The following is a 27081-nucleotide window of genomic DNA, read 5'->3' as shown; positions in this document are numbered from 1 at the left end:
TCAGAAAACAAGATCCCAGAATCAAAAGGCTAGAATAACACCTGGGCATTTTCCCCTTATTATTTGAAACTACTGTCTACTTTTCCATTTTGCATATGGGATTTTGGTTTCATTCAGTAAGTCAGACATTTAATCCAAATTCACATATTTTAACTACTTAATTTTCTTAAAAGTCCTTTTTTTCCCCCAGTGGCAGCTTTGCTCACAGGTTAAAAGAATGTCTTTCAAATGTAGGAACATTAAAAAAAAGGAACCTCAGCCTAGTCCTAGTCTATGTCTCACATCTGGGATAAAGCACACATTAAATCCCCTAGAGCAACGTCAGGGAATTCTTAAAATTCTTCAGAGGGGAAAGGTTATAGAAAGCAGACCAGTAAAAGACAGTTTTATGTAAATAATGAGCAGTAGTTTTCAATTATGAAAGGGGAAAACTGATGGAGAAAAATCAACCTCCCCAGCTGAACATCAACTATTTTTCCAAGAAAAAACTGTCTCAGCACATTCAGAAGAAAGGAAACCAAGGATTTAACACACATCAGAGATCAATCCAGATTCCCAACTTACTGACTCTCCAAGGGAAGGGCAATATGGCATCCCCTGTGGATGCTGCCGTAAGTCTTAGCATTCTTTATATTTCTGAATGTGCTTTAGACTTTCTGTACCGTAATGACATCAATGGCAGTGGTTTGGTAAAGCATTTTAGATTTACTTCAAGAGGAGAATTTGTGGTGAGTTAAAAAAAAAAATCAGTATAGGCATGCTAAATAAAATATATAAAAGAGAAATAACTCTAGGACTCTGCCCATATTATGTCTAGCACCCAAAGCTTCAAGGCGGCTGTCTGGATCCTTCAAGGTCAGAGACCTGGCCAAAAGAAATAATCGGCTGTGGTTGTGTCTAAGAAGAGGTGTGGTTCTCTGGCAACACAGAGATGTGGCTGGGTCTGAAGTAATGCTCAGTCCCCACTGCCCCCTCCCCCCAATCCCAGGTTTATTTCTTGCTCTTTTCAGAGGACAATCATGCTAACAAATTTTTTGAAAGCCTGTATATATTAAATCCCCCAAAGTCTAAGATTGAATGCAGACATCAATACAATGAACACTGGGGGGGCTTCGGTACCCAGAGTGAGGATGGGTGAGAAGTTTCTCCTTTAACTGACCCCTACATGCATCGAACAGAAGATCTGTCTGCTACTGGTGTTTGAATGTGTACCTCAAGTTCTAGTAGGGGGTGACGGGTTATGGGGTGGGTGGGGTAATAGCTATGTGTAGACTAGAAATTCCCTATTTCAGACTCTCTACAAACATTCCCTAAAGGTGCTTAAGGCTGATTGATTTTAAGCTTTTTTTCTTTCCTTAGGCATCTAATCCCCTTAGCCAGGTCCAGGGTCATTGACATAGTCAAGGCTGCTCCAGACAGTCCCTCACAATCTGAGACTCATACTCTGAGCCCAGCCACTTCTGCCACATTGCTTCCCCTTGGGTAGGCTGTGCCCGAGTAGTGTTTAAACAAGGAGAGTTGCTTCTGAGGCACAGAACCTCATTAAGATGTTGTTTTGGGAATGATGCCATCTCAATATGCCAACTGAAGAAGGTTCCCTAGTTTTTACTTCAAATTCATGTGAGGGTGTCAGGGCAGCGAGGCTGTGCGTTGCCGCACATGTAAAACGTTAATTCTTGTTGGAATTCCATGTGGGCCAAGGCAGAGCCCACAGAAATTCTGCAGAATGATCTTCGATGAAGACTGCCTGGGGAGAAAAAAACCCACAGCATTCATCGCGGCGTAAGTTGTGTGCTGCCCCCCTCATATCACACTCCACGTGCCCAGCCCCCGTGCTCTCCCAGCTTCTAAGGCCCCCGTTGCTCTACCCAAAGAGCTAATTTCTGCTGTACCTGGCACGGAGCTGTCTTGCGTTGAGTTGTTTGGCTGTTTATATGCTGCGCCTCACAGAAGACAGGACCATAGCTTCCTCTCTGCATCACAGGGCTTAGCACTGTGCCTGACACAGAAAAGGCAGCTCATAAACTCTGGCTGAACTGAGCTAACTCCTGGGCTTAGAGCTGGCAGGGTAGATATGATCGCTAAAATCAACAAGAAGAAACCTTAGTTCCTCTTATTTGAAGCCAACCCAAGTTTAGAATTTTTCAGAAAAAAAGTCTGCTAGGAAACCCACAGAGGGAAACATAAGATCTAGAAACTCTACAGCCTAAAAAGTATTGTGTTTTTTGTCAAAAAAAAAAAAAAGAAAGAAAGAAAGAAAGGAAGGAAAAAAATTAAACCTAACTAAAGTCTAACTCAAACTTGCTTTAGTCTGATAACCTACAGGGAAACCTAATTCCCATCTACCAGCTTAAGTTGATCTAGAAAATTCCATCAAAAAGCCCTTATTTGCAGTCTTTGGGTTTCCCCCTTTGACCTCTACCTTGGCATCCTGTGGACCCACTCTGTAAAGAGAAGAGCTAAAATTAGATGAAAGGAACATTCCCCAAGATAATTTTAGGTGGACTACAGATGGACTGGTCTTATGCTAATTTGACCTACTTATTTCATTAGGAAAAACTATAGCACAACAAACGTGAAATTTCAACAGATATATAAAGTTCTTATTTCTGATATGTTTAAGTATTAAAAGTTTGTGGTCTGTGTTGTGTTGTGTTTTTTAAGTAAATGGATAAGGCAAAATTTGTTGAAGGTGATGCCCTAATGACTGAACATTGGGAGGTACTGGGAATGCTGAGTGAAACAATGGCCATTAAAGGCAAATGAGTTTACCAGAATGGCCAACTCCCCCTACCACAACACACACACACTCCCCTGGACAAACCATTCTGTGCTTTCAGATGTCTGTGGGTGATCTCTCAAGGCATTTTCCACCTCGTTCATTACGTTGCAGACTAGCAGAGCCAACTCACTTAAATCTTTAAGTTGCACTTGGCCCAGTTCAAGAAAGAGCATGGCATTTTCAATATGGCAAAAGCACAGGTGACCTCCGCAGCTGACTCTAATAATACAGTTTACCCATAACTCAGTTCTCAGGATGTTTCTGAAAGACTCCATTAGGCCCCATTTCCCCCAAGAGTCATTCCTCTTCTCCTCCACTACAATAGGCTAGCTTTCCCAATCCAGTTTTCTTTCCCATTCTTTTGTCTCCCTCTACAAAGCTCAGAGAGCAAAACATTCCCTAATTTAGACCTAATTAATTAATACAATATAGTCCTTTAAGAATTAACCTGTCACTACAAAATAATTCAGATAGCAATTTGGTCATCTATCCACAATAATCCTAGTTTGGCATTTTGCTTTGGCCAAGCCAAAGGCTATAACAAGCATTTAACAAGATGTCCAAATCTTAAGCAGGTCCTTACACAACAACAATAAACCTAAAATTATTTTGCTTTAGTTCTGGTTCCAACTGTCCACTGTAGCTATTATGATTTCTGACACACAGAGAAATTTTTTTGTGAAATGCTTTTCACATATTTGATCTTTTATTTACAATAAGTTAATGTGGCAAAACAGTATTAAGAGTTACTATATGCTGTTATTCAGTATCTTAAACCTCAGAGGCAGAACTAGAACCCGAATTTCCTAAATCCTAAGCCAAGGTCCTTTCCTGTAACCAAATATTTAACAATTCAACAACATTTCTGCCATCCCTACACAAGGAAAGCACAGAAAGAGTATGAAAGTGAAAAGAACTGAAAACTAGATTAGTCCATCAAATTTCGAAAATGAAGTGGGTTTCCAAGTGGTCTGGGATTGTTTAAAAATGACATGCATAGTAGTACAAAAGTGCTTTCAATTCCTCTGGCTTTAGAAAATATAGAAAGTATTAAAACATAATTTAAAAAATTTTAAAATATAGAATGCATAAGAATGGAAGAGAGAAATCACCTTGTATAAAGTAAAACATATCCCAAGTTAAGATGGCTTAAAAACCCTTTTCTAATATTCGCCTAAACCCTTTTATAATATGTGCCAAAGTCTAACATAATACGAGTCGAGTTGGGCAGACATGAGTATAATCCCAGCTGTGCTACTACTTTTGTTTTGTTTTTAAATATGTTTTTATTGATTTTTAGAGAAAAAGGAAGACAGACGGAGAGATAGATAGAAACATCAACGAGAGATTCATCAATTGGCTGCCTCCTGCATGACCTCCACAGGGGAATCCTACAACCAGGGCATGTGCCCTGCCCGGGAGTCGAACCCGCAACCTCTTGGTGCATGGGTGGACCCTCAACCACTGAGCAACACTGGGCAGGCTGTCTACTAGTTTTGGTCAACTGACTTCTGGTCTCAAAGTTTCTATCCTCTCATTCATAAAATGATCCCAACCTAATGGGAAGATTAAGTACACCTATCCTAGACCTTGATATGAAGCAAGAGTTCAATAAACATTTGTAATTTTTAATAAAAGGGAAGAAGTTTTAGAAATGTAAAATTGTACTAACCTACCCATAAAATATTTTATTTGAAAGAAAAAGAATATTATAAGCAAGAGAATCAGAGATGTTAACAGACTAGGGCAAGGTCATGCCACTTGGAGGCAGCTACAACTTGAACACAATACTCCTGACTCTTCAACACATCATTCACAGTAAGCTCAACACTCACTAGGAAGGAAAGCATATGACCCTTGAATATTTTCAAGTATTTGTTGGCGGTTTTGCCCCAGAAGAAAAGAGTAACACCAAAATAAACTATTGCTGTATCTGAGTTTGACTGCTTCCCATGGCCAGTGTACAAAAGGTGACGGCTTATTACTGTATTCTTTCAAAAGAAAGGCCAAGTGATATAATAGAGGCTGGGAAATACTACAATCTCTGGCTGTTTCCAAGTAACGAATTTATATTATGGAAGGGACGTGAGTACTTGGGGGACACCTGCTGCCCTTGCCAGAATTGATGCGATAACCCAGTGGTCGGCAAACTCATTTGTCAACAGAGTCAAATATCAACAGTACAACGATTGAAATTTCTTTTGAGAGCCAAATTTTTTAGGTAGGTACATTGTTAGTAACTTAATTAGGGAACTCCTAAGCTGGCCTTTGCTAAAAACGGCCTCAATCTGATTGAGGTACATTCGCTGAGGTCGATCCCTTCCAACTCTCCCATCCACACTCGTCTTGTATACTTGTTTCAGATAGACGAGTGTGGATGGGAGGGTTGGAAGGGGTCGACCTCAGCAAACGTACCTCAAAACAATGTACCTCCCCCGCTGCGTATCCCGTGGCCCTCCTGCGCCGGGTCTCCTGTCGCCAGACCAACACCCCCAACTTCTTCTAATGCCACTTCTTCAAAATAGACTCGCCCAGGCCGAAAACCAACTTCTGCGCATGGGCCACGAAGTTTCAATCACACTGTACGTGTGTGCCCGCACGTGGTATTTTGTGGAAGAGCCACACTCAAGGGGCCAAAGAGCCGCATGTGGCTCGCGAGCCATGCTTTGCTGACCACTGCGCTAACTTCAATCCAGGGTCTAGTCTTGTTTCAGTCGCTGTCATCAACACCTCAGCTGATCAGTCTAGGAGATGCTCTGCAGTTAATAAAACTGAAACTCTACTCCCTCAAGATAAATAGAACCAGAATGTCTGCATTCATTTATGAGAAATACAATGATCAAGCAGATTGGGAAATACTGTCGTAACACTGCACAGGAAGTAAAGTTATTAGATAATTGCCTGGTGAACAGGAATCAGAACAAAGGAAGTGGGAAGGGCCTTAGGCTTGGGGCAGCTTAACCAGTCAAGATCACCACCATAACTGCGTTTGAATGGAAGCTGTATTGTCAGCATCTGGGATACCATTAAAAACAACATTTTAAAAATTAACTTGTAATGACATTTAGGAAAGAAGAGCAAATGTACATCCCTACAGCTCCTGCCACCACCCCCACCAAGCTCACCCAAGAGTAGCTGTTCCAGTTTGCCACCCCCAAAGGATGGCCCAGGAATTAGTTACATGATTAGGACAGTCAAATGCCTCCCACCCATATCCATAAAACAATCCAACAGACCAGACAGCTGAACGTCCCTGACATCAAACCTTCTCCCCTGAAAAATGCGTACACACTGTAGAAGTTAGCATCTACAACTCCTCCTTCCCTGTTCCTGCTTTCATTGAAACCCAAGTTCCCTCCCTCTTTAAGCCTCCAATCTGGTTTTAGGAAAACTCTGATGGCCTGGGCACTCTATATATCCTAACAGAGATGCCCGTTTCCTTCTCTGATCTATTTTAGGATTTTACTCTCAGAGAAACCCTATTCCCAAGTATTTGAGAAACATCTTGCCATGGTCGTCTCATACATACTAACCTCCCTGTTTCCGCATATTTTAACTAATAGAAGGTACACATTTTAAAAGTTCTCCTGGCTTTTCTATTTCAATTTTATTAAATGTATATTTAGAATAATTTTTTGAAAAGTAATTTTTTTAAATAGCAAAATAAACCTTGTTTTCTTGGTAAATTTTTGTAGTGAAATAAATTGAGCATTATTCTTAAATATGTCAAATCCTAAGAAAACATATGGTTTGGGTACTATACAATCATTCCCTAAAATTATACTCCCTGATGTGTAAAGTCTGTGGACTCAGCCAAAAAAAGAAAATTTTTTAAAACCAACGGCTCTTAATCAAAAAGAAAGTGCCTTTTACTGAGGGCTTATTGTTTCCTTACTTAAGGGTGAAATGAATTATATCTCCCTAAAAAGTCATTTCCAAACAAAAATCCACAATATGAAATTATACCAGACGGAACCCCCAAGAATTTACACACACTACTGAGGGAGTAATTATAACCCTGAACCCACACAGCAAAACCACACTGTATAATGATGGTGTTCACCACCTCCACACTCCACACTGAGAAACTGCGGGTTAGGTTTGTAAGTTTAAGTGCAGCTCTGTGCAGTCCAAGAACATTTCTACATTGTGCCCAAGGAAGTTTTCCTGCAGGTACCACACTGTCTCCTAATACATCTGAAACTCACTTCTTTCCTACATCAACAATGATAATTGTATAACTTTCTCTTATGAGAAGAATAATGATGAATCTGAAGTAAGTTTAAAACGGCCATACTCAGTCAATAAAGGAAAAATACCACATGATCTCACTCATTCATGGACAATAGAGACCATTCTAAACTTTTGAACAATAATAGATACAGAGGCAGAGCTGCCTCAAACAGATTGTCAAACTGCAGCGGGAAGGCCGGGGAGGGTTGGGGGGCAGGAGGTAGGGGGGTAAGAGATCAACTAAAGGACTTGTATGCATGCATATAAGCATAACCAATGGACATAAGACACTGGGTGATAGGGGAGGCTAGGGGACTGTCTAGGGCGGGGGGGTAAAATGGATACATATGTAATACCCTTTGTAATACTTTAAGCAATAAAAAAAAAAAATAAAAAAAAATAAAACATATATCCCTCACAAAAAAAAAAAATAAAAAATAAAATAAAATAAAATAAAATAAAACGGCCATACATAGTTTCCGGTGTCAAGTCTGAAGGTTCGTTCCATCTCCCATTCACCAGCGACTACTTGAAGGAGTAATGTAGTGGGTATCAAACTGGAGGCATTGAGTAGTAGAGCTTTTGCCTGATGCACATTGTTACAAAACCAAGAACCATTAAGATCCATTTTTTGAGAGAGTGATTGCCTTAGGAAATGTAGAAAGGAAGTTAAATCTGAATCATTTTCATGGAGCCAAAGAGAAAGCAGGGTAGAGGTGGGGAGTCTGCAAAGTCACTGATGCAACTACTGGAGTACTTAATTTTACTTTACAAAGGCTGGGAGAAAATGAAATGGTTAGACTATCTAAGATATAAGTAAATTCTAGCTTATTGAGCAGTCTAACACTTGGGCATCTGATTCGTACTTCCTTATTAGGTATTTAATTGATTTTCCACATGGTGTTGGAGTACAATATCCTAAAGTATTTTCAGAATTTTTATTCTGATATTTTTATCAGAATAATTTAATGTTGAGTATAACTATTTTTGGTATTCTCAATCTTTTCAAAAGTAGTATTTGAAGCATAGGTATTAACTTTTCCAATGTACTGATTTTCAGAATTAGAATATCAATTCCCTATGTTGGGGGTAAGAATTTCTTATAAATATTAATTGATTCAGCTATGTCTTTACCAGCTATTAAATCTAGGAAATGTGCTAGTCAGAGAACACAAAGTAAACAAGAAAAACTATGCTCTGCCCTAAATAACTATAGGATAAAAAAATCAAGGAAACTGGCGTTTCTGAGGTTTTGGTGGTGGTGTTTTTAACTGCAGTATTTGCATTACTGTCTGGCATTGAAGTTAAAAGTTATGTCTCCCTTAGTCCAAAGCCATTTATTTAACTTACTGTGCCTAACCCCAAAAGAAAATTAACAATCTTTGTTTTCAAATTTTTTCTACGCAGTAAGTAACCAAAGATATTCTGGAAGGGTCTGAGAAACCACCTATAGCTTTCTCAGCAAGAGCGTTAAGCATGAAAACACTCTTTTCTGGCATTACTGACAAAATACTAAAGCACAGAGAAGAAGATGAATAGAGACAATGAAGCCAATAGCTAAATATAACATCATAGTTTCAAATAACAGTTAAGCTAAACTATGAAATGCTCATGAAAACAAAAGTAAAACTTTTCTTCCTGCCATCAAGTCACGAGGGCAGATGGTGAGGTGGCTCAGAGGACGGGCACAGAGGCCAGAATGGCTTTTTTCACCACTGAATAGCTTCAAACAAGCTAACCATCTAAGCCTCATCCCTCATTTAAAGGGAAGATAAAAATGGCATTTGTGTTATAGCCTGGTTGGGAGATTAAATGAGATGACACCTACAAAACACCACTTTCTGCCAAGTGTTCCCTCAAAATACTAGTTAACCATCGTTCATCTGAGAACATGATTAGTGGTTGAGGGCACCAGCTGGAGCCAGACTTGCAGGGTTTGAATCCCAGGAACACGACATCCTTAGCTATGTCCCTGCTTTCTCCGCTGTAGAAGGGGTGAAATAATAATACCTTCCTCACAGGGTTTCTGTGATCTTCAACTACCAGGTACACTTAAAGCAATACAAGGGTGCTTCGGATTTGCAAAGTGTTCAGTGAGGGCTTGCAGAAGCATCATCACATTCTCAAGGAGAACCCCAAGGTCGTTTCCACCCAAAGGAAGTGCACCATGCTACCAGGAGGAAGTGCTCAAAAAAACAGATACAGTGTATTGTGCATTCACAACCTTGAAGACTCTCAAGAGACTAAAAATATCAAATATTTTGACAAATACAAAGTACTGATGCCAAGAGGTTTCTCCTTCTTCCTGCTCAACTGCACACTGACAACTTTCAAGATACATATTCCAAGGTACTGAACACATCGGAGGAGAAAAGTCTTCCAATCTAATCCTATTTCTTCATTAACCAAATTTATAGACAGAGATCAAACTTACTGATACACCACAAGGAGAGCATTCTCTCTGTGTACCCCCTCCCCACCTTCAGCCCCACCCCTCGCCTTTACCATCCCCCCACCCTCCCTCCCTGAGATGGAATATCAGTCTTCTCCTGCCTTTCGACTGGAACTTACACCAGGACTTCTCAGGCTCCACAGTCACATGAGCCAATTCCTCTGCCTTAACGTCAGCTTCCAGGCTACCTTTCCTCTTTTCTACCTCTTTCCTGATGCCAGGCAATACCACAGATTCCTCTGTTCTCCTAGTCCAACAGTTGCAAACTTCTGTGGGATGAGTCAAGACATCAATTACAGATTTTTTTAGACAAAGTACCACCAAACACGTTTAATCTCTTATATGCAATCTATTCTGGTTCATGCATTTATGAATTTAGCCAAAACTATATATTTTGGGTATGTCCTCATATCGTCTCCTCCAGGATCAGGTCCTGTAAGTTCACCCCTGATGGTAGGTAATGACTCTAAGCACTGATACTATCCATATTCAAGGCCCTACCATGCTGGACAGAAAAGGGTTAACACAGCAGGCCTATTGTGCAAACACTGCACATTTCTAAGACAGGCCCGCCTTCAGTACTGGCCCTGGTCTAACTCAGGGGAGCTGAGCTTAGAGCCCTTGTAATATTCTGCTTGATAGGAGATTTTTGTTGTTGTTGTTTTTTGTTGTTTTGTTTGGTTGTTGAATAACTGAGGCCTTGAGCCATACGGTACCAGTTTGATCAGACAGTTTATACTAAATATGATTCATGATAAACTGCTATCTTCGCTGTGGGAGTCTAGGATCTGAAGTCAGTCACGCAGGCGCTGCATGTCCACATCACTGAACTCCGTAAAAGCCCCGGACACCACGCTGGGGCTCTGCACATGCTGTCGCAGTTGCTGTGCTTGGTTTCTCCCGGCCTTCGTCTGCCCTGTGCACCGTTCCCTCTGCTGACTTCCATCTGTTCCCTGTGGTGGTATAAAACCTGATTGCAACAGTTTTTTGTGAATCCTTCTAGTGACTCACTGAGCCCGAAGGTGGAGTTGGGGACTCTGACTTTCATTTTTAGTCCAATCATCTCAATTCCTGTTAGAATTATGAGAATCTTGCCCTAACTCTTGTCCCATGAGAATAGAAAATGTGGTATTTTTCACCAAATCCTTCTCTTCACCCAATGTTTGTTATTTTCTGACTTGTACCCAGAAAAAAGATTCTGTCCAAGGACGTTGCTCTTGGAGCAAAATACACAGCGGAATATGCTGGACTTACAAATTGCTTAAAAGCTTTAGACATTGTCTGAAAATGAAATACACAGATATGAGGCAAAAGACTTAGAAGCATTTCATGGGAAAGTAACTTGCTGGCATTAAACCTACATTTATAGTACATTTGACATAAAACAGGAAACTTATTTACTGGATGAGCACATACGGAGTGATGCTTTCAGCACTATACAGGAAGCTCTTTTTCATTCCTTCCTTATATTCAAGCATTCTTCCATTTTAATCTTCAAATGCCCACCAATGATAAATTTACTTTTTTTGCTGCCTTTCACATACATAAACATTTTTGTATATACTTTTTTATCTTACAGATCATAATTCTTTGGTATCAAAATCCCCGAGTACTTCCCAAACGTCCTCTTATGAATCATAAGAAAAACTCAGAACACCACAGTTTTGGTTTGTAAAACAATGACACACAGACCCAAAGATGCAGGCACTGCCTTCTCAGACTTCCTCATTTCAGTTGCTGGCAACCAATCCTGCCAGCATATCATCCTCATATGCTCCCCAAACTCTCCCCCTTTCTCTTCCCTGCTCTGTCTCCATTTCCAAACCATCAGCACATTCTGTTGACTCCATCCTCAAAATACATCCAGAATCCAGCCAGGAACGACCTAAGCCACACCACACCATGTCTTGCCTGAATTACTGCAAGAGCACCCGCACTACCCTCTCTGCCTTCACCCTTTCCTCTCGCTAGTCATTCTCAACATCAGGGAAAGAGCCATCCTGCCCAATTATAATCTAGATTATATCACTGCTCTGTTTAAAATGCTCTGGTGGCTTCCCATCTGATTCAGAGTAAGAACCAAGGTGCTGACAATAGCTGTCAAGGCTCTACATGGTCTGGCCCTGTTACCTCTCTGCCTTCACAGCCCACAACTCTCCATGTCTTCCCCCGTTCTTGCCTTGTGTGGCCTCCTTGCTATTCTTGTACAGTGAGGAGTCCTCCCTCCTCAGCACCAGTTGTGCTTGTCCTCCGAGACATCCACATGGCTTGCTCCCTCAGCCCGTTTAAGTATTTGCTCAAATGACACTTTCTCAGCGAGGCTAGCCAAGACCATCTTATTTAAATTACACCCTTACCATGCACAAACACCACCATTCCCTAACTCCCTCCTGGGTTATTTTTCTTCATAGTACTTATAACCTTCTTAATCTTATAATCTATTATGTAATTTACTCATGTGTGTGTGCTATACTGCTAACATTTCTTTTAGCTACAGAATTCAAAAGAAAAAGGATGCTTTAATGAGTTATTTCTTTGGTACCTATACCATTCCTGTTATTTTGTGCTAAAAACTTTACCGTATTGAGTTTTCATAGTCTATAAAGAGTTATTAGTCAGGAAAGAATTTCTGAGGAAAATGCTTTACTAGAATGCTGGAGACCATGCACTATGGGAAAAACAAAAGCATAAACTCTGAACTGCTGGCCACAGGTCCACAGGCCAAAAAACATGCTCCCACCAAACATATCCCAACTCAGAGCTTGAAACATGGCCAGATATTTAATGTCTACGTGCATGTTCAAGGTCACAAATGTTTAACTGGGAGTCTACACCCTTGTCTTGGTGAATCTGTCTGCCTTTCACTGTGTTTAACATCCTACCCTGGGATTGTTTGCCCCATTCATTGCATCTCCTAATCTAGGCCCCTCTCACTCATATATCCATCCTACCCATTTCGCCCCATCTCTGCTGACAGCCAGATTCCACCTGGCTACTTCTTTTGGTCAAATCTGATGGAATTCTCTTCATCTATGCTGGAGGAAACTGCTTTCATACTAATTCTAAAATTTTTAAACTTTCTTCTCATGTCTTGTCCTAAATGAATGTAGAGACCAGAAGGCCTTCTGCCAGGTGATTCCTGAGTTAAATGGGGGCAGGGGAGGGAACCAGATGCCATTTAAGATCCTTCCAAATGAAAGATTTGATGAAGTAATTTTGACTCTTTCAGTGACATCTTATCCTCTGTTGTGCTTTTCCATAGAGACCGAATTTTATTCTCCCCAACCCACAAGCAAGACGGAGCCAGCCTCTTCAATTCCTGGGGCCACCCTGGTCCTCTGAGTGACTCTAGGATTGACTCTCCTGGTACTTTCCTCACTTAAAAATCACCATTTGTCTTTGTACCTTTTTCCATCTTCACAGGTAACTAATCATTTGGGGGTATTTCTAACTTCCTCAGTGACTTAGGCACCTCTATCCCATTCTACCTCAATCCTTAATTTACACTTGAAAGGCATCAGCTTCTATTTTAGCTTATAGCAGCGTATCAACCACTTATTCATCTCCATTTGCCTCCTCAGCAAAATCCTTACCATTGATACTTCAGATTTTTGCCTCTTTCCAAAAGCATCCAATTCTTCCTTTATTACCAATACTTTGGGGCAGTGATATATCATCCAAATTTATAGAGAGGATTGAAATTTACCAGTGCAAGTATAATGTCCCTGAACTTATCTTTATCTCTGTATCTCCAATGCCAAATGGTGTCATAGACCAGTTACAACATGTCATAATTTCAAGAGTTTCATCAAAAGGTTGATGAGACTTGGGGACTCAACAGGGTTGAGTCACACATATAGTCACCTGCATCTGGGAATGGCTAAAGGCACTTCCCCAAACCTGAATAGGATACATTAAGTTGACTGTGGCTGCCAGACAGTTAAAGGGCATCTTAATCTATATGTTATTGCCTCCTACTGGCCAAACACCTTAACAGCCATAGGCTAATTCCCCCATTCTGACAATGTTTCTGTATACCCTTTGAAGTATCTCTCTGCCTTGCCTCAGGACAAATAGTGTTAATAAAAAGCATGGGGTCTTGGGGACCATGAGAGAACCTAAGACCTTAGACTTAGCTCCTTTAGCTAAGCTCCTCTGACCCCCAATGCCTTTCAAAATTATATTTCGTCTCTGGATTATTAGTCTCTGGATTCCTATGTCATTTACACACAGCCCCTTCTCCAGATTCCTGAACCCTTCTTGATGCTGGGACAAGAAACTCGGCAAAATGGAAAGAAGTCTCAGAGAATGCCACGTTGGAAAGAAGGAAAAGATCCTTTCAGGAGGCAGGGAGCACACCGCCATCCCAAGGCCGCTGTGATATGTCCACTGCTGTGGCTTCTTGGGGGATGGTTCAGGTCTAGGAAAACAGGAGATGGAAGAGTCTTGTTTCTCATATAAACCTACAGATTCCTCCTCTTTTCTACAATCCTTTCAGCACACCCTGGTCATAGTGTGGTATACTCAAAAGATCTGACTTTGAGTCTGTTGTGGGTTGAATTATGTCCTGCAAAAATTCACATGTTGGAGTTCTGATATCTAATACCTCATAATGTGATCTGATGTGGAACTAAGGTCATAGTAGATATAATTAGTAAAGCCAAAGTCATTTGGAGTAGGATGGGCCCCTAATCCAATATGACAGATGTCTTTATAAAAGGGGGAAATTTGGAGACAGACACACACACACAGGAAGAATGTCATGTGAAGATGAAGGTAGAGATTGGGGTGAAGCACAGGAATGCCAAAGACTGACAGAAACCACCAGAAGCTAGGAGAGAGGCGTGGAAAATACTTTCTTTCAGGGCCTTAGCAGGAACCAACCCTGCTGACATCTTGAGTTCAGACTTCTAGCCTCCAGGACTTTGAGACAATCAATTTCGGTGTTGAATACACCCAGTTTGAGGGATTTTGTTACAACAGCCCTAGCAAACTATGTAGAGTCCTAGGCTGCTATAAACAATAAACATACAGGAATGGGGAAAAGTAGGCTTACAGATGTGAGCACACGAAACAGAGTTTATTCTTGTATTGTTATCTATTAATTATTGTATTATTTTCCATACAAACAACAGTAAACCTACCTTTGCCCACCTCTGTACATAATGTTTACCAAGTGCCAGGAACTATGCTAAGTATGTCACATGGATTAACTCATCTAATCTTCACCGTAGCCCCACAACGTAGATATTAATAGCATCCCTTTTCCACAGCTGAGGAAACTGCAGCATAGATAAAGTGAGTTACCCACGGTCAGAGAAAGAGTGAAGGAGCCAAGATATAAACCCAGGCAACGTGCCAATACTACTCGAGACTTAACTATCTTTGTGAACCATGACGTTCCTCCCAAATTAAATAAGTCGCCATCATCAAATCACTTACCTACTCAAGAGCCTCTGTTTCCTGCAGCAAAATGAACAACTTTCTCCACCAAGAGCTTCCACAGTGTAGCTCTGGCCTGCCTTTCAATAGTATCTCCCATTGCCTCTCCACACACACTCCCTCCACACTCTCCTGCTCATCCTTGCTTGATCACGACTCACCTTTCTGTCCTTTATTCCCACTGATACTCTTTCATAGGGTTTCCTCTGAGTGCTCCACACCCAACCCTGGCCTTTTTCAGAGAACACAACATTTTTTATAAAGCCTTCCCCGACAACCGTATCCATTAGTCGTCTCCCCTGTTGCCCCATACATGCATTACTCAGTATTCTCTGGGAATTCAGGGATGAGGCCTGCCAAGAAGGTGCTTATATCATCTGATAAGATGACAGAAGAAATAATATATTTACATAAATCACTAAAATAAAAGGAAGTAATTTGCGTGAAAGCGACAAAGTGCTTTTGAAATTTATGCACCTTCACACTTCTGGCTAGCATCGAGAGGGAAGGACGTACTGAGAATGCATTATCTAAACTGTGTTTTAAAGGGGATCAAAAAAAGGGGGGATCAATAAGAATATTTACAGCTTTAAGTGTCTCTACTAATTTATGCATTTAGTACTAGTTACAGGTATACTAAATTATTTGAAGGTGCATGTTTATCTTCTTTTCTCACATTTATTGTGTCAGTCCTCTCTGAACCCAAAAGGAATTTGAGGTAGAACTCAACCAATGCAGGTATAAGCTACTGGGAGGCAAGGGTCTTAGTCTTTTCTTTCCTATAGTGTCTAGCACCACTGATTACATGCAATACAGTCCTTCAAAAATATCTTTGGAAAACAATGAAAGAATATATGAGGAAGGGAAGGAAAAAAGGAAAGATAATGCTATAAAAGGAGATAAGGGAATTTCCAAGATTGTTCTAAGAAGTTCTCCTTGACCTGGCAGCCACCCCATTTTGCTGTTCACTCCACTTCCTGTGCATTTGCCCTCCTTGCGATGTTTTTTCTCCCTTTTGGGCATGATGAAATCCTCTGAGACACAGTTCATTCTCCCCTCCTACTTGAGATCTCTTCCCGCCTGCAATTCTACTGCATGCATTTGTCTCTGTTTAGCCCTTAATTGTCCTCACAAAGATTCATGTTCAGCTATTTCGCCAACCAAACTTTATTGCTCCCCAAGGGTGAAAACTATGCCATATTTATTTTGCACGCCTCCCCTCTTCACCTCCACCCAGATATCCCCTCAAACACAGAAGTACCTGGCAAATACTTGCTGAATGGCTAAGTCCTTTCAGTATTTCTATCACTGAAGTATAGCATTCTTTCATCTGACTCTCCAGGTTCAAAAGTACATTGGAGAGAGTTATATATCAAAGCATTCATTGCCAAGTAACAGATTTATCTTTTCTAAAACTTGCAATCATTGAACCAAACGTCAGTGGCTTCACCAACAAGAAAAAAAAAGGTGCAAGCACACAAAGAAGGATCTGTTATGTAACCACCCTACTACTGCTAGCTCACTTCAACTGTAGGCACAGGATTTATCATTTTATGGCAATTTAGTAGAATAAATACTGCCACACATTTCTTCCCCAAGAAAGAGATATTGGAAGTGGCCCGACTTAACCTAAAACTTGCACGATGAAATTTAACAAGGAGAGGTGAAATTGAATTTTGAAAGTTCCCAAGTTCCCACAGCAGATACTCAAATACCATTTATAAATCTGAATTTTATACAGAATTCTATACAAGTCACAAAAGTCTAAAAATTGTAATGGTGCAAATCTTAAAACCCTATCATAGCACGTGGTTAACAGGATGAATCCAATCTGAATAATATTGGTTCCTTTAGGAAAAAAGGTGGATCTTTAAATTTCACACCAGTGTTTGGGACAGGATAAATTAAACTACTCCACAAAAGCAACAGATGGATTCAAATTTCACCCTCCAGTTATCCTGGGTTCTCATTAGAACCAATAGGGTCTAACTTATAGATGATTTACAACAAAGAAGGTGGAAAAGTATGGCCTGGTAGCTCAGTTGGTTAGAGAGTCCTCCCAATGTGCCAAGGTTGTGGGTTCAATCCCCAGTCAGGGCACAAGCACATAAAAGAATCTCCCAATGAATTTTCTCTCCCCCCCCCCCCCAACCCCTTTTCCTCTCTCTCTAAAATCAACTTAAAAAAATAAAAAGAGGAAGAAATTAACCTCACAAGTCACAGGGCCAGCAAGAGACACTCTTCCTTGAGAAAACTCTGCCGCCTTTCAGTGCTCCCAAGAATCAGTTTCCTTTGAGAAAGGTAACTGTGAAAAGCATTTCAAAACTGCTTTACAACTACGGGCTGTAAAACTGAGGTGAAACACTTAATTCCAACTGTCTGAGACACGACTGCTGGGCTTAACTTTCTGGCATCCCCCAAGCCCACTGACCCAATATTGGCTGGCAGTGCATTTTCAAGCACCTTTTGCTCATCAAAATGAACCCTCTTTTAAGATAATGATATCATTTAGTACTGCCTGATTTTAATATTGAGAATGAAACAGAAACACTGGACTGAAACCACATTATGAATTCCACTGGATAATCTATCTTCCTAAACAAAAATCAAACAAAGTTCACATTGTTTCTACAAATATTATTATTTTTAACCATAAATACTGCTACAAGAAGTTTGGTATATGAGAGAAGTTTCCAGACTCTCTCTGACATGGGCAACCTGTATATTTTGACCACGTTGATGAATGTGTTAGCACTGGTGCCAGTCTAGTTTTACTTTAAAAAATGGAGCAGAGAAATGTAAAGGATATTACTGAAAGTCCAAATGGAACACAACAGTCTAGTGCCAAAGCCTTTAAAAAAAAAAATCTAGAATAAAAAAGAAATGTAAAGGAAAGTGGCCTGTTTGGGGTAAAAACAAATTAAGGATAGAGGATTTTTCAGCTATCATACTGTGTACCTACATGAAAAATTAAAGGAATCTTATATGTGATTAATATTTAGCCAGTTAGCCAATACTTTGTACTAACAAATAGATATGTTAAGTAGAAACTATAAAGGCAACTTGTATTTCAGACACTAAAGTTGACCATTTTCTTCTACATTCAAAATACAGTTGACCCTTGAGCAACAGACACCCACCTCCCAATGCTGTCGAAAATCTGTGTCTAACTTTAGACTCTCCAAAAACTTAATAGCCTCCTGTTGACTGGAAGCCTTACCAATAACATAAACAGTTGAGTAAGACATATTTTATATGTTTTACATGCTATAGTCTTACAATAAAATAAGCTAGAGGGAAAATCTTACTTAAAAATCATAAGGAAAACACATTTACTGTACTGTTCGTATTTATTGAAAAATCTGCATAAAAGTGGACCCCCACAGTTCAAACCTGTGTTGTTCAAGGGTCAACTGTAATTAAATCATTTTTAATTTCTAAGATTTTCAAATCCAGGTGAGAAGTCATAAAATTAGAACCCGAGAAAACAGATGCTACCATCCCCTCAGGACAACCTCACTTAAACCTTTCTAAACAGAGAACCCAAAGGCCTCTATCAGAAATCTAGTCTATAGGTTAAAACATCCAGAAAAACTTTCCTGTATTTAGCATAAATCCCTCTTGATGCTTGCTGTAAGTGATTTCCTCTCCTTTTTCTTCAGGGAAGATGGAAAACAGCTGTTCAACATCCCCCTTCAAGCTACTTTTTCTTTCCTGCCAGTCCATCCCCCCCCACCCCCACCCCGCAAGTGTAAACACTGCAGGTGACTCCAAAATCCAGCTGGCCCATGCCTGATTATCCACGGGCTCCGTGAGCCTGGCCCCATGCGTGCCTCCTGCAATGACATCATTAAACTGCAAAGGCCCCAAGAAAAGTTCTTCACCAGGATGTGTGAAATTCTAGAAATCTGCTGCTTATAGTCTGTCCTCAGACATAGTCAAACAACAAAAATAAATTCAAACTTCTTCACGAAGAAGCTTGCAGTCAGGGCTGCACAGAAGGTGAGCAGCCCCGCCCTGCAGCCAGCCCATCCTGCGCTTCACTACTGTTCTCCTCCACGTGGCAGGGTGTTGAGTGCACTTTGGCATAAAACATGTTTCAACTCCTTGGGGATTTTTATCATGCACTTCTTGAGTTTCTTGTCACTGACGCAACTTTCTGGATGTATGCTATTTATAGAAATGCAGTAACTCTTTCAATACTGCAATCTAAAGGACTACTCCAAATGAAAGTGTCGATTTGCAGTCTGCTATTTCTTTAAAGGAATCATCTCTACTAGACTCACAACATGACCTGCAGGTCACGTTTTACACCAAAATTTATACAAGCAACCTAATGTTGTTACCTCCCACTTCAGGAATTGCTAACAAATATCCTCATTTTTCTTGCAGTCACCATTAGATTCCAACAGTAAAGTCAGTACACTGCCTGCCTACTTCATCAATAAAAATGTTATAGATCCGAAAGCCTGGTGAGCTGATTTCCTTTACAAATCCCTTTTAAGGGTTATGAAATGCTGATTCAACTTTGTTGTGGTATCACATCTGCATGTATTAAATGCCTGTTGCTAAGCAGCTAAGTTTGTTACACAGAAGAAAAAAACAAAAGCCTTGCCTTGATTTAATCAACAAATGCACATTTTACAGCTCTATGGCATGTGTGTGTGCAACAAATAATTCGGAAGATTTCAATAGCAGCTTTTTAAACTGACTGTGAACTTATTCAATTTCTCCTAAAAGAGACTGTACATTAAAAGATACTGTACATCATTTTGCTATGATTGTCCTGCTATTCTTCACATTAACTAGGGAGAAAAGAGGCACCATTAATTCTATAAATAATACCAAAAACTTTTTTGGCATGCAGACACATGCACTCAGTTACCAACTCACTTTGACCCTGTCTAGGAAAAGCAGATGGACACAAATTACCTACAATGACTATGTCAGGTATCTGTAATTGAGACTTACTGCATATGCCTTTTGTATACTTTTAAGATCAGGGCTACACTTACGTAATAGTTATAGCTACTGCCGAATATGCAATGCCAGCATACGACATGTTTATTATCAATTTCTTTATAGCTTCTAAGTATTACTGAAGAGGCAAATTCTGTTCTTTCAGCAATTGTTTAATAACATTAAATAACACTAACCAAAACCATTTTTATGGAATATCCTAAGAAAGTTGAAACAAATAGAAATCCAGCAAAGAATCTTTGCGGTAATCTTTATGCACATTAAAATTTATGTAGTTGCTCTGGCCGGTGTTGCCAAATGGTTGGAGCACCAGCCCACACACCGAAGAATCCTGGGTTCAATTCCCAGTCAAGTGCTGCTAGTACCTGGGTTGCAGGTCTGCTCCCTGCCCCAGGGTTGGGTTGCATGGGGGAGATGACAAATCCATGTGTTTCTCTCACATCGATGTCTCTCTCCCCCTCCCTCCCTCCCACACTCTCTCTGAAAGGCAATGGAAGAAAATATCCTCCAATGAAGATCAATTACAAAACTTTTTTTCATGGTGTTATTCTGAATTAAGGCCTGAACAAATGACTACATTCAAGAAATAAACACATGGCCTCAACAATCTTTTCTTTTTTCTAAACCCCTTTTCTTCTTGATGATCTCCAACCATCTCTCTGGACACTCTGCCTCCTGCAGGTTTATAGTCTTCTGGGTGTTTGAGAGGATTTGGAATCTACACCCTCAACAGGCTGGAGCTTGCCTAGATAGACAGAAGTAAACAACACAATGGTCAAGTACCCAAAGACCTGAGGCCAGCTAATGAGAACTGAGTGATGAGCCTAGGGCGCTGCAGAAGGTAGAAGAGGCCCCGAACAGAATCCTTAATAAGGCATGAGAAGAGCCACAGAATGGGAGGGGAGGGCGCTGTGGGAAGGGGGTCTGTACGTGCCAGTTTACAGAAGCCTGAGCAGCACATGAGCATTCCAGGAAACTGACAGTTCATGGACAGGAGTGAGAATTAAAAGGGATAATAGACTAGATCTGCAGGAAAATAAAATGCAAGAGTCTTTCATAACATAAATTTGGAGTCATAAAGGAGAAAAGTAGAATGAAATGGGCAATTCAAGTTAATCTCATATTTAAGATAGGCCACTAATTACTTGTAATATGATAAGCAAATTGCTTGTTTTCACAGTTATTTCCATTTCCCCACTACTAAAAAGAGGAGACACCTGCTCTACAGCACTCTCCATCTTCACTAGGCTAAAATATGAAAATATTAGAATTATTTGAAAAAATTAACAAGTATTAGGCAATTTTAAAATGCAAGTATTCATGTAGCTGCATGATCTATGGGGACTTTTCCTTTCCTCCAATTGTCTAAAAGCATATACATTTGTAAGGAAGAGTTTATTCATCCTAGTGGCACCTTTTTAAACCCATGCACAATATTTTGCATTTCTCTTTCTAGTTTCATTCTTTTCTGCAACACTTCTCCACCATCAGCTAACCAAACCACTCTTCTATACATAAGAAGTGATGAAACACTAAATTTAGATGTCAGAACCTGAGAATGCATTTATTTACTAACAGATACAGATTTTCTTGAAAAACACACACACACACACACACACACACACACACAATTATTTCCATTGAAATAGTATCCACTTATTGTAGACTTTAATTTTTAAAAGGGAATTCTCTACTAGACTTGGGCATTGGTGTTGCAAGACTGTATGAAATTCGTCCATTTCTAATTATTGCTATCACCAAATGGAATCCGCAATTTTAATCTCTACTTCCTATCCTGCCACTAATTCACTATATGAACTTCATGGGAAAATACTTTCTCTTTTTGGTAGTCTGGATTTATACACTTTCTGAAACCACACATTGGGGACTGACTCTTGGTTTAGAGAATTTTGTTGTGTCATCCAAACATCTGCTGGCAATTTGGTGACCCCAAAGAATTTTATTCTACATATCACTCTAGGCCTCGGTTCTCAACCTGTGGGTCGTGACCCCTTTGGCGGTCGAACGACCCTTTCACAGGGGTCGCCTAAGACCATCCTGCATATCAGATATTTACATTACGATTCATAACGGTAGCAACATTACAGTTACGAAGTAGCAACAAAAATAATTTTATGGTTCGGTCACATAATGAGGAACTATATTTAAAGGGCCAGAAGGTTGAGAACCACTGCCCTAAGGCATGAGTAATAAGAACTGTCCTGTGCTCTGCTTGGACACTTTTAGAAGGTTGCTGGTTATTGCATCTCACCAGGTGCCTTCCCCTCCTTGCAGAGCAGTAAAGATCCCGCCACTCCCAGTAAGTGGAATAACAACATCCACTATGATGATGACATTACCTCTACCACAGGTTCAGATCACCTCAAAAGCCTGCCACATACACATCACAGGATAATAACATTCCTCCTTTTGTTGGGGTAGTGACAAATGATAAGAACATGTACTCTATATATTTAGGACACAATTGTGCCAGTGGTTAAGTACTATTTAATATAGGCTGCAACTACAAAATGTTAGTCTTTTACTACTAATTTCTTTACTCCTTTTGGAAACAAAGATTACTGATATATTATGCCGGGGTCCAACCCCAGCAGGTCCAGGGGTCCCCAAAGGTGTGGACGGAGTCGGCGAAGAAGGAATGTCACGGAGACAGCGTTCAGTTGATCAGCAGCCTAGCCAGGATCTCCAGCCCGGATCTCCAGAGAGGTTCTGCTTCGGATCTCCAGCGAGGTTCTGTAGCCATGTTCCCTCGCTAGGTTCTCCAGCCAGGTTCTGTCCAGGCTCTCCAGTCAGGTTCAGTGTCCAGGTTCCAGTCAGGTTCTCCTGCCAATCTCTGTAGTCAGGTTCAGTCCAGGATCCCTTGCCATGTTCTCCCGCTAGGCTCTGTCTCTAGGCTCCGAGGCCAGTCCCGGTCCAGGATCCTCTGGCATGCTCTGGCCAGCGAAGTTCTTCTGTCTCTAGGCTCCGTGTAGGTTCTGTCTTCTGAATTCTGTCTCCTGAGTTCTGTGTTCTGAGTTCTGAGTGTTTCTGTCTTGTTACAACTGTATTTATACCAGTTGATTCAATCCTATCAATCTCTATTACAAAGGTTAGGGCGTTTCTTATCTCCATTCCAGGGAGAAAAGATTATGTAGTTTAAGCATGATTGTTCGTAGTTAAAGGGATTAATTACCCGCCTGGCACTTAGTTGAGGGGTTTTATTCCCTCCCTAACTTCAGGGGAAAATCCCTACTTGGGGATTCAACCTTTCTCGGAGAGGTGACCTTGGTTAAAACACAGCGCCAAGAAGGTGAGCAAACATATTAAGAACCGTATGCCATATATGCCAGGTCCCTTGAAACAGCAAGGATGGACCGGCTCCCGGCAATATTAAAACCCAAATTTAAATGTTTTATCTTCCTTTATTTCTCTCCAGTCATTTGCTGAAATCATGCTATGGAAAGGGTATCATGTCATGTCTTTCATGCAATTTGGGATCCAAATTAGTAGAAATAAATACCAAAATCATCTACCACAAATAACATGAAGAAGTGTTTTACTGTTTAATTGCAGAACGCATTTGCACCTATGATTCTGAACACTTTTCAGAGGCTAAAAGTAACTTTATAAGGAGGCGTTGGGATGCAGAGGAGCACCTGTGAAGTAAGAACTTCACCTTATGCCCTAGCCAGTTTGGCTCAGTGGACAGAGCGTCGGCCTGCGGACTGAAAGGTCCTGGGTTCGATTCCGGTCAAGGGCACATGCCTGGGTTGTGGGCTCGAGCCCCAGTGTGGGGCATGCAGGAGGCAGCTGATTAATGATTCTCTCTCATCACTGATGTTTCTATCTCTCTCTTCCTCTCCCTTCCTCTCTGAAATCAATAAAAATATATTTTTAAAAAAACTTCACCTTGTGGACAACCACCAGGTCCTCCCAAGCAGCACTGGCAGATACTGAACTGGAAAGACCACAGATCTCATTAAAAACCTGTAGGAACTAAATCGGGAGTAATTTTAAAAGTTCAAAAGTAGATGCACACATTAATGTTAGTGGCTGTGATGGTCCTGACCTCATGCGGCCAGTCTGGCTGACTTAGAGGGTGCTTTCCCACAACCAGGTCCCTAACCTCAGAGGGAGGCACTGGAGTTGGCAGGACTGGGGAAGTCCCAATAATTCCCTCTGTGGCAAAGGCCTTTCTATAGTGTGTTCTATTGCAAATTTCTCTTTGCCCAAGTTTTTTTTTTTTTTTTTTTTGAGAATTCTCTTTCACTTGGTAATTGTACTGTCAATATTTTTTAACCTGAATGTAAAAATGGACTTTGTAGGCCACTGTCAGTGGTTCTCAACCTTCTGGCCCTTTAAAACAGTTCCTCATGTTGTGACCCCCAGCCATAAAATTATTTTTGTTGCTACTTCATAACTGTAATGTTGCTACTGTTATGAATCATAATGTAAATATCTGACATGCAGGATGGTCTTAAGTGACCCCTGAGAAAGGGTCGTTGGATCGCCAAAGGGGTCGCGACCCACAGGTTGAGAACCGCTGGTTTAATTGCACTAGAACAAACTGATCTGACACATACCAATCAATGAAGAGGAGGCTTCCCAAGCTCAAGCTCTCAAATGTTCAGGTAGGTTTCCTCCCTTTCTTCATGAGCAGCGCCGGGAAAGCAGGGCAGCCTCTCATGCACCTCTAAGCGGCTCCTAGAGACCAGCGCTGTCTTGTACTTTTTGCTGAACCCACGCAGATGGGTGACGCAACATGGAAGCAGCAAATTCCATCCTTTCTCCCTTTTAACTGGAACATATTTTAACCTACACGCTTCCCAAAAGGACCTAGATATGTTTGGTGACTTTAAAAGAAAAGAGTAGCACACAACAGGCAAGTATTCAGATGGATAATTCGTGTTTTACTTCTTCCATGCATATCACACACATTTTTTATGACCTGATTTTAGTAGTACTGTCTAAATATTCTACAAAAATACTGCACATCATATTTCATTTCACAGGTTATCATTTGTTGAGGAATCCAAAAACACTGGGGAAGAGGTAATTACTGGAAGATTAAATTCTATAACATAAAAAAAAATACTTAAAACCCCGTTTTTAAACTATTTCTAAGTGAGAACGTCCGTTCTCAAATTTAATGTAACATTTAAACCATAATTGTATTACACGAAGATCCCTAGAAACTAGAAGTGTCACTTTCTGACCTAAGGAATTCCAGGTAAACGAGGTGCACTCCCTGCTTTTAAGCAACGGATTCGGTTTCAACCTTCCCTGCCAGCCGGCCTGGGCTGCTGCTCCCTCAAACGAGCATGAACATGAGAACGCTCTGGGGTCGAACACTTAGCTCGGATTCCAGCGCGAAGATGCCGAGCCCCCGTGGCTTTGCTGGCGGAGCTTCCCCGCCGGTGAGTCAAGCGCCCCACCGCCGCCGCCAGGGGCTGCCAGGGCGTGAGGTTTACCAGCAGTTTCTCCCGAGTGTCAGCCGAGCTTCGCGGCGCTGGGACCCCGTGGCCGGGGAAGCCGTGGCCCCCGGGCTCCCGCAGCCAGACGCGGGCTGCGGCGCCAGGACCCGCCCGCCCGACCCCACAGCCCGATGTGCGGGGAGACGCGAGGCTGCGCCACCCAACCCGGCAGAGGAATGCCAGAGCCCCGCGGGCCGTCCGGGGAGTCGCGGCTGGGCCAGACCCGACGCCCCGAAAGCGATCTCCGCGTCCCTCCGGCGCGCCGGGCTCGGCACCGGGCGCTCGGGGGCTGGGAAGGGGCGAGCGGCTGTCCCCGAGGCTGCCCCGCCGCCGGCGAGCCCACGGCTCGGGCTCCACGCCCCGCGCACCCTGCGAGCACCCCGCCGAGCGAGCCGGGCGCGCAGCCCACGGCGCCGACGGCTGGGGACGTGGCTCCCCGCCTCCCGCCCGCCAGCCGCCCGCGCCTCCGGAAGAAAGTTGCGCCGCGCGGGGCCCAGATCCGCGCCCGCCGCCCCCTCGCGCGGCCCCCGCTCACCGCTCCCCGCCGCGGCTGCGTCCTCCCGGGCGGCGCCTCCCCAGCCTCGGCGCAGGCTCCAGACCTTGCCGGCCCGCCGCACCCCAGGGCGCCCGGCGCCCTCGGAGCCCAGCCCTCAGCGCGCCCGCCGCGCCATCGGTGCTGGTGGGCGCCGCGCCGCGGGATGCGCCGCCGCCGCCTCGGGTGGCGCTTCTTCCAGGCGGGCAGGCGGGCGGGCGGGCGGGCGGGGTGTGGGCGAGCCCGGAGGAGGGCGGGCCGCGGCGGGCGCCCAGGCTCAGCCGGAGGGCGGAGGAAACCGCGTCACCAGCCCCGCGGAGGCGAGGATTGGGAGGGGGAGACGGGGACCCCCTCCCCCAGCCGGACCCCGGCCGCCGGCCCGCCCGGCTCCCCCTCCTCCCCTCCCGGGACTCACGTTTCTCGAGCTGCGCCCGGCCTGCCCCTCCACGCCGGCCCGACTCCACGCACCCCTGCCTTGCCAGGCCTCTGTGCGCTAGTCGTTTCTAGTGACCCGTGGGTTTCGGGTTCCACTCTGGAATCCCCCCCAACCGAAAGATACTTTTGGAGACCCAGGGGCGGAACTGATGCTTCCATACAGCCCCGGGAAAGAAATGGGGGGAAGCGCAGAGGACCTTTCTAGGGGGGCCCTTGCCCACTCCACTCACCTTCTCCAAAATAGTTACTTCTCTTCCCTGGTTTTACTCTCTGCTCAGAGAGAAGCCAGAAAAACACCTCTTTAGAAGCACTTCTTGCCTAAACTGTACTAACCAACGTACACGGAATTGAAAACACTGGACCCTGCAAACTGAGTGGGTTGTAACCCCCAAAGGCAGAGGATGAGGAACAGAGCATTGAAAGTATGCAGCTCACAAGAGGAAATGCCATTTATCTTATCTCCTAGGCCTGCGCGGGCGGGTGGGGGAACGGGAGAGGAAGTGCCCTCCTCCATCTGAGTTCTGCAACCTCAGTAGCAATCACAGCTCCCTTGGAGAAGTTTCTAGTTTTCTTAAAAGCAGCCACTGCACCAACATGGCTCCAGAGCGGTGTCAGGTATGAACCAGGCCATCCACCTCCGGGCTGACTTTGCCTCTGTGTTAGCCTGCAATTAGCCCACCAGAGCTAGACAGCACAGGAGTGACAGATGTTCACCCATCCCTTAGAACTGCAGATGTTCTACCTGAGAGCC

At 42.6% G+C, this 27081-nt stretch overlaps 1 protein-coding gene across 4 annotated transcripts in view; it reads right to left on the bottom strand.

Moving 5' to 3' along the window:
- The window catches only part of DSE (dermatan sulfate epimerase), a 57415-nt gene extending 30700 nt beyond the window's left edge, over positions 1-26715 (bottom strand). Inside the window, exon 1 of one of the 4 annotated variants that reach the window (XM_059700106.1) lies at positions 26561-26715. The gene's annotated coding sequence lies outside the window, so the exon portion shown is untranslated. Of the gene's footprint in view, positions 1-25898; positions 26124-26310; positions 26440-26560 lie in introns of those variants that run through there. The other 3 variants (XM_059700107.1, XM_059700109.1, XM_059700105.1) reach the window with 3 other exon arrangements.
- Between the last annotated feature and the right edge of the window lie 366 nt (positions 26716-27081).

Source organism: Myotis daubentonii, chromosome 6 (genome assembly GCF_963259705.1).
Source record: "Myotis daubentonii chromosome 6, mMyoDau2.1, whole genome shotgun sequence".
Taxonomy (NCBI): Eukaryota; Metazoa; Chordata; class Mammalia; order Chiroptera; family Vespertilionidae; genus Myotis; species Myotis daubentonii.
The sequence above is the reverse complement of the archived record's forward strand: the minus strand, read 5'-3'. Positions and strand labels throughout refer to the sequence as shown.